This window comes from Hylobates moloch, unplaced genomic scaffold, assembly GCF_009828535.3.
Source record: "Hylobates moloch isolate HMO894 unplaced genomic scaffold, HMol_V3 SCAFFOLD_3, whole genome shotgun sequence".
Lineage (NCBI taxonomy): Eukaryota > Metazoa > Chordata > Mammalia > Primates > Hylobatidae > Hylobates > Hylobates moloch.
In genome coordinates, this window is record NW_026652278.1 from 158,424,212 (window position 1) to 158,441,709 (window position 17,498).

Genomic DNA, 17,498 nt, shown 5'->3' on the forward strand with positions numbered 1-17,498 from the left:
CATGAGCCTAGAGTTTAGAGTTGAGTTGGAATAGTCAACTGTGAAAGCTGTTGGGACAGTGGCAATGTTGAAATTTGTAAGAAGAGATCATTGTGAACTGGATATTGACCCAGGATGCCTTAGAAGGTCATGCGTTAGGCCTTGAAAGAATGTACAAGAACAAAGGAATACAGTGTTACTCTATTTTTAAAATTTTATTTACTTTTGAGTCAGGGTCTCACTCTGTTGCGTGGGCTGCAGTACAGTGGCCGGATCACCCTGCTGGGCCGGTGCTCTGGACCTTCAGGCCAGCCTGTCCTCCTCTCCCTGGGGGTTGGGAGAGGATGATATTATTCCCAGTAGTGCTGGAAATGTACAACCCCCTGTGATATTGTTCCTAATATCCAGTGGGGGGAAAGAGAATAATATTACTCCCAGTATCGCAGGGGTTGTACCCCCCGCCGTGATATTTTTCTTAATATCCACGTTGGGAGAGGATGATATTACTTTCAATATCGCATGGGGGTACACCTTCCTGTTATATTGTTTCTAATATCTAGGAGGGGAGAGTATGATATCACTCCCAATATCGTAGCGAGTGTACATCCTCCCCGTGATATTTATTGTTCCTAACAGGTAAGAAGGGAGAGGATGACATTACTCCCAATATCCCAGGAGGTGAACACCTTTCTTGTGATACTGTTCCTAATATCCAGGGGGGTAGACAATGATATTACTCACAATATCGCAGGAAGTTTACACCCTTTTTGTGATATTGTTCCTGATATGCAGTGTGGGAGAGGATGACATTACTTCCAAAATCGCAGGAAGTGTACACCCCCCTATGATATTGTTCCTGATATCTAAAATGAGAGGATAATAGTACGCCCGATATCGCAGGGTGTGTACACCCCGACCCTGGTGATATTTTTCCTAATATTCAGGAGGGAGAGAATGATATTACTCCCAATATTGCAAGGGGTGTACACCACCCCTGTGATATTGTTTGCAATTTCCAAAAGGGAAGAGGATAATATTCCTCCCAATATTGCAGAAGGTGTACACCCCCCTGTCATATTGTTCACAATATCAAGGGTTGAAGAAAATGATATAAATGCCAATATCGCAGTGAGTGGACACCTTCCTATAAAATTGTTTAACGTATCCATGCAGGGAAGGGATGAAATTACTTCCAATGTCGCAGGGGGAGCCCACTCTCCGTGATATTCTCTGTAATATTCAGAGAGTGGGGGAGATGATAATATTACTTCCAATATCGCAGGGCATGTGTAACCTGTAATATTGTTTGTAATATCCAGCGGGGGAGATGATGACATTACTCTTAATATCGAAGTGGTGTACACCTCCTTGTGATATTGTTCATAATACCCAGGGTGGGAGAGGATAATATAACTCCCAATATCAAGGGGGTGTACATCCCCACTGTGGTATTGTTTCTAATATATAGGGGAGGAGAAAAATCTATTACTCCCAATATTACAGCAGGTGTACACATTCCTTGTGATTTTATTTCTAATATCCAGGAAAAAAGAGGATATTACTACCAATATGGCAGGAGGTTTACACCCCCCCATGACATTATTCCTAATATCCGGGGGAGAGAGGATGATATTACTCTTAATATCGCAGGGGTGTACACTCCCCCTATGATATTATAGGAGTAATATCATCCTCTCCCTCGGATATTAGGAACAATATCATGGGGGGGTGTACACCCCCTGCGTTATTGGGAGTAATATCATCCTTCCACTCCCTGGATATTAGGAACAATGTCTCAGGGGGGTACACTCCCCGTGATATAGGGAGTAATATCATCCTCTCTCCTGTGGAAATTATGAACAATATCACAGGTGGGTGTACACAACCTGCGATATTGGGGGTAATATCATTTTCTTTCCACCAGGATATTACACACAATATCACAGAAGGGTTTACATCCCCCTGCGATATTGGGAGTAATATCATCCTCTCCCCCCTCTCTAGATATTAGCAACAATATCACAGGTGGGTGTATGCCTGCTGTGATATTGGGAGTAATATCATCCTTTTCACCCCCTAGATATTAGGAACAATATCACAAGGGGTGTGTACACCCCCTGCAATATTTGGAGTGATATCATGCCCTCCCCTTCCCCGGATATTACAAACAATATCACAGGAGAGTGTACACTCCCTGCAATATGGGGAGTAATATCATTTTCTCCTCCTCTGGATATTAGGAACAGAATCACAGGAGGGTTTATGCATCCTGCCATATTAGGAGTAATATCATGCTCTGCCACCCTGGATATTACAAATAGTATCACAGAGGATGTACATACAGAATGTTTACGATATTGGGAGTAATATCTCCTCCCCCCCGGACATTACAAACAATATCGCAGCAAGTGTACACCCCTCCTCGATATGAAAAGGAACATCATCTCCTTTCCCTGTGGATATTATGAACAATATCACAGGGGGGTGTACGCCCCCTGCGATACTGAGAGTAATATCATCCTCTACCATTCTGGATATTATGACATATATCCCTTATGATATTGGGAGTAATATCATCGTCTCCCCCCGTAGATATGAGGAACAATATCACAGGAGGATGTACACCCTTTGTGATATTGGTAATAATATCATCCTCTCCCCTTCTGGATATTATGAACAATATCACAGGGTAGTGTACACCCACTGTGATATTGGGAGTAATATCATCCTCTCATTCCCTGAAAATTACAAAGAATATCATGGGGGGTGTACACCTTCTGTGATATTGGGAGTAGTATCTTCCTCTCTCTCCCTGCTTATTACGAACAATATCACAGGGGGGTGTACACCCCCTGCAATATTGTGAGTAATATCATCCTCTGCCTTCCTGGATATTACGAACAACTTCACAGGGGGATGTACACCCCTTGCGGTATTAATAGTAATATCATCCTCCCTCCTGGATATTCCCAACAATATCAGAAAGGTGTGTACACCACCTTGATATTGGGTGTAATATCTTCCTCTCCCCCTTTTATTATTATGAACAACATCACATGGGGATGTACACCCTCTGCAATATTGGAAGTAGTATCAATTGGAAGTGAACAACCCTTGCGATATTGAGAGTAATATCATCCTAACCCCTTGTGGATATTACAAACAATATCACTGGGGGGTGTTCACACAGCATGTTTCCGGTATTGGGATTAATATCATCCTTTCCTCCCCTGGATATTACAAACAATATCACAGGGGCCTCTACAACCCCTGGGATATTGGGAGCAATATCATCATCTCTCCCCCTGGATATTACGAACAATATTACAGGGGGATGTACACCTCCTGTGATATTCAGAATAATATTGTCCTCTCCCTCTCTGGATATTATGAACAACGTCACAGGGGGCTGTACACCGCTCGCGATATTGGGAGTAATATCATTTTCTCGCCTTCTGGATATTACGAACGATATCACAAGAAGGTGTACACCCCCTGCGATATTGTTGAGTAATATCATCCTCTCCCCACCCTGGATATTGCGAACAATATGACAAAGTTGTACACTCCCTGGGATATTGGGAGTGATATCATCCTCTTCCCCCCTGGATATTACGAACAATGTCACAGGGGGCGTACACCCCTAGCGATATTGGGAGTAATATCATCCTCTCTTCCCTTGGATAACGCGAACAATATCACAGGGGCGTGTTCACCCCGGGTGATATTGGGAGTAATATTATCCACTCCCTTCCTGAAAAATACGAACAATATCACAGAAGGTGTACACCCCCTGCGATATTGGGAGTAACATCATCCTCTCCCACTCTGAGTATTATGAACAATATCACAGGGGGGTGCGCACCCCACTCAATATTGGGAGTAACATCACCCTCTTCCCCCTAGATATTACGAACAATATCACATGGGGTGTACACCCTCTGAGATATTAAGTGTGATATTACACTCTTCCACCTTGGATATTACGAACAATATCACATGGGGGTGTATACCCTCTGAGATATTAAGTGTAATATTACACTCTTCCGCCTTGGATATTATGAACAATATCACAGGAGGGTGCACACCCCCTGTGATATGGGGTGTAATAGCATCCTCTCCCCTTTTGGATATTACGAAAAATATCACAGGGGGGTGTACAACCCCTGCGATATTGGGGGTAATATAATTCTTTCCCCCTCTGGATATTTCAAAAATATCACAAGGGGATGTACACCCCTTATGATGTTTGTAGTAATATCATCCTCTCTCCCCTGGATATTACGAACAATATCACAGGAGAGTGTACACTCCCTGGGATATTGGGAGTAGTATCCTCTTTCTCCCTGGATATTACGAACAATATCACAGGGGCGTGTACACCCCCTGCATATTGAAGGTAATATCATTCACTTCCCCCCTGGATATTGTATATCATGTCACAGGGGCGTGTACACCGTCTGCCACATTGGGAGAAATATCATTGTCTCCTCCCATGGATATTATGAGCAACATCACAGGGGAATGTACCCCGCCTGCAATATTGGGAGTAATATCCTCGCCCACCCTGAATATTACAGACAATATCATAAGGGGGCGTACCTCCCCTGCAATATTGGGAGTAATATCCTTTTCCACCCTGAATATCATGAATAATATTACAGGGGAATGTACACCACCTGCGATATTAAGAGTAATATCATCCTCTCCCCCCACGGATATTACGAACAATATCAGTGTTGTGTACACCCCCTGCGATATTGGGAATAATTTTATCCTCTCCCCCCGCGCGATATTATGAAAAATATCACAGGAAGGTGTATGTTCTCTGCGATATTGGCAGTTACATCATCCTTTGTTCTCGTTAATATTACGAAGACTATCACAGGGGTATGTACACCTCCTGCGATATTGGGAGCAATATCATCCTATCTCCCCCTGGAAATTAGGAACCATATCACAGGGGAGGGAATGTACATACCCTGCAATATTGGGAGTAGCATCATCTTACCCTCCCCTGCTCTTTACAAATAATATCACAAGGGGCTGTACATCCTCTGCAATATTGAGAGTGATATCATCCTCTCTTCCCCTGGATATTACGAACAATACAGCAGGGGGGTGCACACACAGAGTTTTTATGATACTGGGAGTAATATCATTCTCTCCCCACCCTGGATATTTCGAACAGTATCACAGGGGGTGCACACTCCCTGCGACATTGGGAGTAACATCATCCTCTCCTTCTCTTGATATTACGAACAATATCACAGCAGAGTGTACACCCCCTGCAATATTGGCAGAAATATCATCCTCTCCCTCTCTGGATATTACGAACAATATCATAGGGAGGTGTACACCCCCTTCGATATCAGGAGTTATATCATCCTCTCCTCCCACTGGATATTACGAAAAATGTTACAGAAGGTGTACACACAGGGTGTTTACGATATTGGGAGTAATATCATCTTCTCCCTCCCTGGATATTATGAACAACATCACGTGGGGGGATACATCCCCTGCGATATTGAGAGTAATGTCATCCTCTCCCTTCCTGGATATTGTGAACAATATCACAGGGGGGTGTACACCCCTGCTATATGGGGAGTAATATTATCCTCTCCCCCCCCGATATTTTGAACAATATCACGGGGAATGTACGCGCCCTGCGATATGGAGACTAATGTCATCCTCTCCCTCCCTGGATATTACGCATAATATTACAGGGGGGTGTGCACTCCCTGTGAAATGGGGAGTAATGTCATTCTCTCCCCTATAAACTAAAATTTTGTTCCCTTTACCTAAGCCGAGAGCTTCCTATCATGTCAGTATCTATGTTATGAAGAAAAGGAGACTTAGGTGAGATGTTTTTATTTATCACAACTGGTGCATCAGTTGCCTAGGACCTCAACAGCTTCATGAAAGTCTGGGAAATGTTCATGCATAAGGTTATTGCCTTAGCTGACTTAAAATTGTCCCATACAATGGTACATATCAACCCTTAGTGAAGCCTTTTAAAAAACAAACAGGTTGAAAGATGGGTTAAAGTAGGCAAATACAGCATCTGCCTTTAGGGCTATCAACTCAGGAATTCTCTCAGTTATGAAATCTTGCAGAGAAGTTATTTTCTTTCTCAAAATCCAGGTGATGATAATATCTCTTACTCCACTCCAGATCTGGCATTTTTTCATTGTCACTGTCTTGTGAATCATCATCTGCTTCATCTACTTCTGGTAAATCTCCATCCTCATCACCACCCATGTTGTTCATCATCTCGGAGAAATGATCAAAATTAGACCTGTCTTCATCTGAACCATTTTCCCAGTCTTTCCAATGATTGAAGTCCACCCTAAGCCAATTAAGCTTTGCCCTTTCTTTTGTTAACCTTGGCCATGACTGGCCAGATTCTCCTTTTCGTAAACAACATAAAATTGATCCGTCCGTTCTTTTATGCATGGAATCATTTAGATCAATAGAGTAAAAAAGATCAGTTTCATTTAAATGCTTAAAATTATCACTTCCTCCAAGACAACTGAATATAAGTTTGGATTTTTCAAAATTTAAATTAACATCCTTATTGTCTTCAACACAAAATTAGTGAAGACACAGTCCCTTCGATCACACCACTTTGCAGAAGCAGGCTGCATTGTGAACGGGGCAGGGGGACGGGCGAATGGGTGGGCGGGCAGCTCTCTGGCGGCGGCTGCTCTCTGGTGGCGACTGGGCGTTTTCTCTCTGGTAGCCGCGGCCTCTTCTCACTCCCCTCAGGCGACGGCGGCAGCTACAGCTGCTTCTTTATACGTTTTTCTGCTTAATCAGGGAAAATTGTCTGGATTAAATTAGCCACATGAGGGCTCTATTGCAGTTTCTGGAAAAGAAAATTCTGCAGTCATACTTTCTGGTACACAGTTGTATCTGTGCAGTCTTCAATGGGCCACGCCTATTTATAAACGTAAGATAAGAAGCCAGGGTGGCCGGGCACGATGGCTCATGCCTATAATCTCAGCACTTTGGAATGCCGAGGCGGGAGGATCACTTCAGGTCAGCAGTTCGAGAACAGCCAAGCCAACATGGTGAAATCCCCGTCTCAACCAAAAAATACAAAAATTAGCCGGGCGTGGTGGTACGCGCCTGTGATCCCAGCTACTTGGGAGGCTGAGGCAGGAGGATCCCTTAAACCAGGGAGACAGAGATTGCAGTGAACCGAGATAGCGCCACTGCACTCCAGCCTGGGCAACAAGAATGAAACTCCGTTGCAAAAAAAAAAAAAAAGAAGAAGAAGCCAGGGCATGTAACTCAGGTGCCTTTTGGACGTCCATTAACAAAAATTCTAGAGAACTTTCTGGAATCCTAGAGTATATTTCTGTGGGAAAAGCACGAAATTGAGACTTGAAATGATAAGCTCTGATTCGTTCATTTTTTTTTATCTTAAACATTTAAAGTTTCACAGCAACAGCTTATATTCAGGATATGCCATTTATAGGTATCTAATGCATGAAAAATATGATTATAGTTTTGTATTACCCATTATTTTTCTCTTGTCAACCACAGAGACTTTTATTATAATCTAATCTGTGGCCCAGATGCTGCTTGTCTTTGTTTTCATCATTTCCTATCATGTGGCTACAGGATAATAATTTTGATTACAAAAATTTAACTCACAGGTGAAACAGAATTGAACACAACTTTTACAGAACTCATCAGCACCTCACTGTGAATCTCTTAGATTGGCATCTCATGTACTTTTTTTTTTCCTTTTTTACTCGAAACGTTTGCTGCTCTTTTTAGAAATCACAAACAGGGTTTCAAAAGTTATTTTAAAAAAAGCCTGAAGAAATAATCCAAAATTTGAGACCATACCTACTCTGAGAAGTGGTGAAAAACACATGGAAAAATATCAAGTATTTTATGCCTAATGCTTTCAGAATTCCCTCTTGTACTTCACTCACGGGAGAAGTTACAGAAACTCCTACAGGAATTACAATGACAGGGCCAGACCCAGGAACAGCCTGCACACTCGAGTTTTGAAGTTTTAACTCATTCTCTCTCCAGCTATCTCACACTTGTTGTTTGTTGTTTTGTTCATTTCTTTCTAATTTAGAAAAAAAAAGTAGTAGTCAGGGAGTCTAGTCAAATACATCGGAGTTGGGGGAATTATTAGATACCCAAATCTTAGTGATGCATTTGACTATTTTTCAGGATGAAAAGCATATATGGGTAGACATTGGCTTGGAGGGGAAATGGTCACACAGGAGAGATGAAGGAGCAGCACTTCGAAGTTGATTTTTGAAGAAAAACCATTAGTTTTCATCATTGTATAAGGACATCACACTAGTAATCAACAAACATAGCAATAGGCAATTTGCAATTTAAAAAATAAATAAAAAGGCATCCTTGTGGCTAAATGGCAGTTTAGGTTACACTTCCTAAGGCCCACTGAAAATCATAAATGACTGTCTTTCCTGAGCACGTAAATGAATTTTTCTTCCATTTTGACAGCTGTATCCTCCAGGTCATCCAGCTATTTTATCCCTTAGTATTGACTACTCTTCCTCCTCTCTCAGACATCTTCCTTTTCAGCCCTCAAACACACTAAAAGATTAAACTCAAGCAGGCTTCCCTACTGGGAAAACTTTTTTTTTTTTTTTTGAGACAGAGTCTTCGCTCTGTCGCTCAGGCTGGAGTGCAGTGGTGCTATCAATCTCAGCTCACTGCAACCTCTGCCTCCCAGCTTCAACCAATTCTCCTGCCTCAGCCTCCTGAGTAGCTGGGATTAAAGGGACACACCACCATGCCTGGCTAATTTTTGTATTTTTAGTAGAGACTGGGTTTCACTATGTTGGCCAGGCTAGTCTCGAACTCCTGGGCTCAAGTGATCCACCTGCCTCAGCCTCCCAAAAGTGCTGGGATTACAGGCGTGAGCCACCATGCCCAGCCCCCTACTGGAGACTTTTGATGGGCATTTTTATTTATCTGAATTACGGAAAAGGAAAGTAACAAAAATGAACTGTGCAGATAGAGATTCTCCTCATATAGGAGTTGTCAGATCAAATCCTGCTGCCAAAATAAAGAAATAAAGAGGTGAAATGAAGACAGGGTTGAGCTTAAGAAAATTTTATGCAGTTAGCACTAGGGGAAGTGGGAGAACATAGATGGAAGCAGCACCTACCGGATGTGCTCTTTTGTGAAGGGTGCTTAATGCCTGCTCACTTTGGAGATGACTGAGTCCAAACTGCCTCATCTAATTCTTCAAGTCATCTTCCATCTGCCTGTTAAGCAGTAGCAGGCCTCCTGAGATTATTCCCTTATGTCAAAATGGGATGTCATGTTAATCCACACCATGACCACTCTGTATCTTTCTTCCCTTTGTTTCCCGGTTTATAACACTTTCCGCCTCTACCTCTCATTCTGGAAAATTCTCCTGTGCTCTAGACTTGAATCTCTGATACTTCACCTCCCGCTTATGTGAACTTGGACGTGTTACTTGATATTGCTTTGCTTTAATTTTCTTATGTGTAACTGCAGATAATAATAGTCCCTACCTCATAAAGTTGTTACAGAGATTAAGTAATAATATCCATGTAAAACATCGATTGAGCTATTATTACACAGCCTTTAAGATTCAAGTTCAAATCCCACTTCCAGGCCGGGTACAGTTGCTCACCTCTGTAATCTCAGCACTTTGGGAGGCCAAGGTGGGTGGATCACCTGAGATCAGGAGTTCGAGACCAGTCTGGCCAACTACTATAAATACAAAAATTAGCCGGGTGTGGTGGTGGGTGCCTGTAATCTCAGCTACACAGGAGGCTGAGGCAGGAGTATTGCTTGAAACCTGGAGGTGGAGGTTGCAGCGAGCCACTGCACTCCAGCCTGGGTGACAGAGCGAGACACTGTCTCAAAAAAACAAAACAAAACAAAAACAAAAAACCAAATCCCACTTCTTCGTAAAGTCATCTCCAATACTCCCCAATGGAAAGGACAGTTTCCTTCGCTGATTTACTGTAGGACTTACTGTCCTCATGAACAACAGGGCCCTTAGCATATATGGTCTTGTGGTCTAATTGTGTACATCTTTTCTCATCTGAACTACAGGGAAATTTTTTGGATGGTAGCGAGTGTGTCTTCTTGCAGTGTCTAGCACAGTGTTCAGCATACAGCAGATATTTAATAAATAATTATTAAATCAAAAAGTCAAATGATATTTTAATGAATTGGTTGAGTGAATCAATGATTTAGGGGGTCAAAGCCAGTTTTGCAACTCTTAATTCATTGCCCACATGAAAGGCATAAAAGTGTCTGGCATCGATTAGAATGGCTGAAGAGGATTTTTGGAGAATTCAGTCCCTGGGAACCAGAAGCACCTAAGTGAGGGGGTGTCCAGTTGTGGGAGTGGAAGGCCAGAAATGAGAGAGAGAAGCCCCAGGCCTCCTGTTCCTGTGCAGGCCTTAGCTGAGAGGGAAGACTTTAACTTTTAATGAAGATTACAGTTTTACTTATTGCACTAGACTGGACGTATTCATCACTGAACTGAGACTAATTTTTAGTGATGACATCATCGGAAGACTTTTTGTTATTTGACAGTGACTAAGAGCTAAGTGATTCATCTTAGTTTTTATCCGAACAGTAGAGGAACAACCAGCCCAAAAGATGGATTCGAATGGCCAAGTGAGAAAACAACGTTGTCTCCTAATTTCATCTCAGGAGCCCCACTGTTAATGTACTGGTGTCATGAGGTTGAGTTAGTGTCTGTCGATCCTGGCCTGTTGGACAGCAGGCAGGAATGCCTGGAATGCCAGGCAGAGGTAGAAGTGCTTGTAGGGAGAGGAATAAAAGCCATCGAAGGGAAGCAGAGGTCATGAAATTATGACCTGCTCCTGGCAGAAAGGGGGATCCTGCCACATAGCCATCAGCTCACTCCTGTCCAATTTTTTTTTTTTTTTGCTTTGGTTTTGAGACAGTCTTTCTCTGCTGCCCAGGCTGGAGTACAGTGGCGTGATCTTGGCTCACCACAACCTCCATCTCCTGGGTTCAAGCAATTCTTATGCCTTAGCCTTGGTTAGCTTGAGTAGCTGTGATTACAGGTGCACGCCACCACATCCAGCTAATTTTTGTATTTTTAGTAGAGATGAGGTTTCGCTATGTTGGCCAGGCTGTTGTCGAATCTTGGCCTCATGTGATCCACCTGCCTTGGCCTCCCAAAGTGCTAGGATTACAGGTGTGAGCCACTGCACCCAACCCCATCCAACTGTTTTAATTGCTGCACAGATGTGGATGCTTCTGCTGGTCATCATCTCTGCTTCTGTCCCTCTAGAGGCCTCTCATCTCCCCCTGCAAAACTGCCAACCTGAGTTACTGCCCAGTTTTTCTTCTTGGGCCCCACAGCACAAGCCGAGAGCATGCACCTGGATTTACCAGGCTCTCAGGAGAGTTCTGATTCTTTCAAATATCTATTAGATTGTTTGTTTTTAATGTTTCTATTGGGATGCAATTGTCAGTTGTGCTTCTGCACAAACAGAACCATTTTTATTCCATAGGATATTTTCAGAGAAGTCATCACGCAGTATCTTTCACAGAATGAATTGCTCTTATAACCGGTTTGCTTACAGGTCACACCTCCAGCTGGCAAGCCTTGAGAGTTTACCATTCATAGAAGCTGCACCTGAGATCCATTTGGACTGGTGCTTGCGAATTATTACATGTGAAATTATGAACTCTCACTTAAGTGTTCCTTGGAATTGTCTTAGGAAGAGAAAGATGCATTTTGATGGCTGGGGAAGATAGGAACCAAGCAGACTTGTTTTCTTTTTGTTTTTTTCTGTGTGTGTGTGTGTGTGTGTGTTTCTGAGACGGAGTCTTGCTCTGTTGCCCAGGCTGGAGTGCAGTGGTGCGATCTCGGCTCACTTCTACCTCCACCTCCTGGGTTCAAGTGATTCTCCTGCCTCCCGAGTAGCTGGGATTACAGGCATGTGCCACCATAGCTGGCTAATTTTTGTATTTTTAGTAGAGATGGGGTTTCACCATCTTGGCCAGGCTAGTCTCGAACTCCTGATCTCGTGATCCATCCCCGTCAGCCTCCCAAAGTGCTGGAATTACAGGCATGAGCCACTGTGCCCAGCCAGACTTGTTTATTTTTAATGCCCAGGGACTTGGGGTAATAAAAAATCAGGTTTGGCCATAGCATCATAACAGCAACTGGTCCCTTGGCCACATGTAGAAAATAAACTGGGATGTTTGTTTTGTCACCTGTCTGCCTTCCCCCTCCTCTGTGCCTTATTGCCACTTCCCACCGCCTCCCATCAATCCCCACTGTAGAGTCCTGCCACAGTTTGTACATTCTGCATAGTGGCCCCTATTTTGGACTTTTCTGCCCTTTTATGATAACTAACTAGTGCTAAAAGAACAGCTAGGAAATCTGACATATAAATCAAGTTATAAGCGGATGTTAATGGCTGAATGCATGATGTTTGGGGCTCAAGAGAACTGTTTTTAAATTGCATTGAGGTTGGGCACAGCGCCTCACACCTGTAATCCCAGCACTTTGGAAGGCTGAAGTGGAAGAATAGCCCAGAGTTTGAGATTAGTCTGGGCCACAAAGCGAGAACCCCATCTCTACAAAAATTTTAAAAATTAGCCTGGCATATGGTGTGTGTCTGTAGTCCCAGCTACTCAGGAGACTGAGGCAGGAGGATCGCTTGAGCCCAGGTGTTTGAGGCTGTAGTGAGCTATGACTGCACCACTGCACTCCAGCCTGAACGACAGAGTGATACTCTGTCTCAAAAAAAAAAAAAAAATTTTTGCTAGGAAAAATAAACTTTGGAAGGTGCCTGTGTAGTAAAGGTTTCAGCCAGAATCAGTACACCAAGAAATTTATTCTTACTGGGTATTTGACTGGAGGAGAGTGGTTTCTGTGTATATGTTGTTTGGTGGAGGGGAGAGGGTCTGAGGGGAAAAAAAGGAATGCCAAGGGATGAATTGATATTTGTAAAGCAGTAGCGTTTCAGTGCACAGATTCTACAGCCAGAGGGCCTGGGTTCAGGTCCCAGTTCTACCACATAGCAGCTGGTGGCAACTTCAGACAAATTGCTGAACCTCCTGTACCCAAATTTCATTTGTAAACTGGGGATGTTAGTAGTTCAATGCCCCTCAGGGGTGTTTTGAGTTAATTTATGTAATCTACTTAGCATACACATGGCACATATGTGCTACGTAAGCACCAGCTATTAATACTCCTAAGTGTTTCTGCAGCCCACTTGGATGAACTCCTTTCTGAGCCAGGTAAGCAGAGGGGCTGCAGGAAGGACTCTGTGAGACCCAGGGACATGGGAGCACTGTGTGTATTCCTAATAGAAAAAGTATGACCCAGAGAAAGGAAAAGAACATTGATATGGTTTAGTTTTGTCCCCACTCAAATCTTAACTTGAATTGTATCTCCCAGAATTCCTGCATGTTGTGTGAGGGATTCAGGGGGAGGTAATTGAATCATGGGGGCTGGTCTTTTGCGTGCTATGTCATGATAGCGAATAAGTCTCACGAGATCTGATGGGTTTATCAGGAGTTTCCGCTTTTGCTTCTTTCTCATTTTCTCTTGCTGTCGCGATGTAAGAAGTGCGTTTCTCCTCCTGCCATGATTCTGAGGCCTCCCCAGCCATGTGGAACTGTAAGTCCAATTAAACCTCTTTTTCTTCCCAGTCTTGGGTATGTCTTTATGAGCAGCATGAAAACGGACTAATACAAACGTTCTGCACCAGGCTTTAGAACCTCCAGGGTTTCTGTTTTTGGGAACCTCAGGAGACAGTGCAGATTTCATGGAGAGACAGAGACCAGCACCAATACTGTTGGTAAGGCAACTAGTGCCCATGAGACTAAGTGAAATGGAAGAATGTGAGAGGCCTGTTTTGTGCACATAGGAGCCATCCCTTAGGACTCTCAGAAATACTTAAGGGGAACTCTTCATGGGACCAAGCCCTGTATTGTAAGAGGAATAATAGGAATGTGTTTAACCTGAGTTATAATCTGATAAGACCTATCAGTATGCAGAAGCTAGCAACGCTAGTCATACAAATACAGGAGATCTCATTAAATCTGTTGACTCTGAGGAAGTCTCCTTGGGCCTCTTGCTTGCATTTCTTTTCTTGCCAGCTGTTTTTTTTTTTTTTTTCCTCCTTCCTTGTCTGCAAAGTTGTTCCCTGAATGTCTAGGTTTTAAACATATTTTGGTTTCATCCATGGAAATCAGAAACCAGGCTGGGGAGCAATTTACTTCTTGCCATTCTACTCAGGGTTTGGAATTCTTTCTTGTCGATGCTGTCTCAAAGCTACCTCTCTTGCTCTCCATGTGCAATATTACTCATTAATAAAATCATGGAAAATGCTGACACAGATATCCTCAGGAAAGCCAAGATAGCACTGGAGCAAGGATTGAAGCCCCTGTGCTTGCTGATGATGTAATATACTTGAGCAGGTGCCATCTCAATGTTAGATAAGCATGAAGAGACCTGGCCATGCTTCTCTCACACGTTCCTTGGTGAATGGGTGGGCTGGCTCTTAGTGCTTAAGGATTGATTGCCTCAGTCGTGGCAGACCTATGATCAGCATCTTCAAGTTTAGCACTCAGTTGCTCTAAACAATTACTTCATATGTACTAGTCTCATCTTTGCAGATAGGTGATCATTTCGTTGGTATTTCTGCAGTGTTTAGCAGAAACAAGAACATAATAAAAGCTTAATAAATATTTAATTGCTACTGTAACAAAGTAGAACAATGAAGCAAATATTTTCTTCTTTCAGCTCATATAGTACTCACATCCTTCTTGCTCATATGCAATTTCAACAGTGAGAAGGGATACTCCACTCACTTCTTAATTCCTCCCTTTGACATGTGGCTGGTATGGATTTTTTACGTACTAGGGTAAACATGGCTTTCATGTCAATAGTACTGTCACAAGGAATGAGGAATTACACCAAAGCTGATTGCAAGAAAGAAAGCTTTAATTGTTAAACTCAGATCTATTGTGAACCAGCAATGATGGTGAAAATATGCAGAATGCAGTGACAATCTAATGGGCTGGAGTAACGTCAGACTAATGCACCAAAATGAACATGTGGTAGAACCGAATGCAGAAATTAAAAATGTCTTTACACACGCCTGTAATCCCAGCATTTTGGGAGGCCAAGGCGGGTGGATCACCTGAGGTCAGGAGTTCAAAACCAGCCTGGCCAACATGGTGAAACCCCATCTCGACTTAAAATACAAAAACTTAGCTGGGTGTGGTGGCAGATAGATGCCTGTAATCCCAGCTACTTGAAAGGCTGAGGCAAGAGAATGACTTGGACCCGGGAGGTGGAGGTTGCAGTGATCCGAGATTGTGCCACTGCACTCCAGCCTGGGTGACAGACAGAGCGAGACTGTCTAAAAAAAAAAAAAAAAAAAGTCCTAACAGATGGATTCTTATTAATTTATACAATAAGTGTACCTCATTCCCCATCCCCACTCTCATTTTGTTGGGAGCAGTCTTTTGCTAACCATGCAGATATTAGACATTTACTTGCGTAATTTCTTTTGTGTATTTTTATACACGCTACATTTTGAGAATGCAATTAGGAATTGGGCTTTTGCTCACAATTGCTCTCTTTTACTGCCTCAACACAGACGTTATTGTTAACAGTGACTACTCTATGAGGATTGTGCCTTGCTTTTTCAAATGTTGAACACAATGCTAAATTAAATGAGCAGGCCATGCAATTCCTTAACCACAAAGGCTATTCACCCTCCTACTCCTCTCCTTCCCCTGAAGTGCTGCTTCTCAGTCCTTTTTTTTCTTTTCAGATTTAACAGTCCTGATTTAGCAGATCCAGAGCTGCTGGGACCTCCCAACACCCATCTCGGAGTGTATGTTATTTGGCTAGGGTTGCCATGACAAAGTACCACAGACAGGGTGGCTTAAGCAACAGAAATTTATTTTCTCACAATTTTAGAGGCTAGAAGTCCAAGAACAAGTTGTCAGCAGGTTTGGTTTCTTTTGAGGCCTTTCTCCTTGGCTTGCAGATGTTACATTCTCATTGTGTCCTCACATGGTCATCCTTCTGTCTGTGTTCTCTGTGTCTTTTTTTTTTTTTTTTTTTTTTGAGACGGAGTCTCGCTCTGTCGCCCAGGCTGGAGTGCAGTGGCGCAATCTCGGCTCACTGCAAGCTCCGCCTCCCGGGTTCACGCCATTCTCCTGCCTCAGCCTCTCCGAGTAGCTGGGACTACAGGCGCCCGCCACCACGCCCGGCTAATTTTTTTTGTATTTTTTAGTAGAGACGGGGTTTCACTGCGGTCTCGATCTCCTGACCTCGTGATCCGCCCGCCTCGGCCTCCCAAAGTGCTGGGATTTCAAGCGTGAGCCACCGCGCCCGGCCCTCTGTGTCTTAATCTCCTCTTTTTCTTTTTCTTTTTTAAAAATGTTTATTGGGACAGAGTCTCACTCTGTCGCTGAGGCTGGAGTGCAGTGGCACAACCTTGGCTCACTGCAGCCTCCACTTCGTGGGTTTAAGCAATTCTCCTGCCTCAGCCTCCCAAGTGGCTGGGATTACAGATGCACACGACCTTGCCTGGCTAATTTTTGTATTTTTACTAGAGACGGGGTTTCACCATGTTGGCCAGGCTGGTCTTGAACTTCTGACCTCAAGTGATCCACCCGCCTCGGCCTCCCAAAATGCTGAGATTACAGGCATTAGCCACTATGCCTGGCCTTAATCTCCTCTTCTTATAAGAACAACAGTAATATTGGATTGTGGCCCACCCTTACCAACCCATTTTAATGTAATTACCTCTTTAAAGGCCTTATATCCAAATACAGTTGTTAATGGAAAAACCAGACTCTTAAAATATTATAAAGAGGTTTATTCTGAGCCAATATGAGTGACCATGGCCCAGGGAACAGTCTCAAGGGGTTCTGAGAAAGTCTGCCCAAGGCAATTGAATTACAGTTTGGTTTTGTACATTTTAGGGAGACAGGAATTATAGGTAAAATCATAACTCAATACATGGAAGGTGCACATTGGTTCAGCCTAAAGAGGCAGAATATCTTGGAGGACAGATTGTTTACAGGTCATAGGTGGATTCAAAGATTTTCTGATTGGCGATTGTTTGAAAGAGTTAAAGCTTTGTCTAAAGATGTGAAGTCAGTAGAAAGAAATGCTTAAGATAAGGAGGATTGTGGAGGCCAAGGTTCTTGTTATTTAGATGAAGCCTCCTAGGTAGCAGCCTTCAGAGAAAATCAATGGTAAATGTCTCTTTTCAGACCTTAAGGTTGTCAGGCTTTCAGTTAATCTCTCCTAGATCCATAGAGAGGCTTGGAAAGAGAAGTCCAGTCTGCATTAATAGAGATTCTCTAAAATGCAAATTTCCCCCACGAAAGATGATTTTGCAGGGCTAATTTAATCTATTGGCCCTGTGGCAGACATTTCAAAATATGACAAAGAAATATATAGATGTATATATAGATATATATGTATATATATATATTTTTTTTTCTGAGAC

At 43.0% G+C, this 17,498-nt stretch overlaps 1 pseudogene; it reads right to left on the reverse strand.

Moving 5' to 3' along the window:
- Positions 1-3,603: 3,603 nt before the first annotated feature.
- LOC116466015 (prostaglandin E synthase 3-like) lies at positions 3,604-6,626 on the reverse strand (annotated as a pseudogene).
- Positions 6,627-17,498: the final 10,872 nt, after the last annotated feature.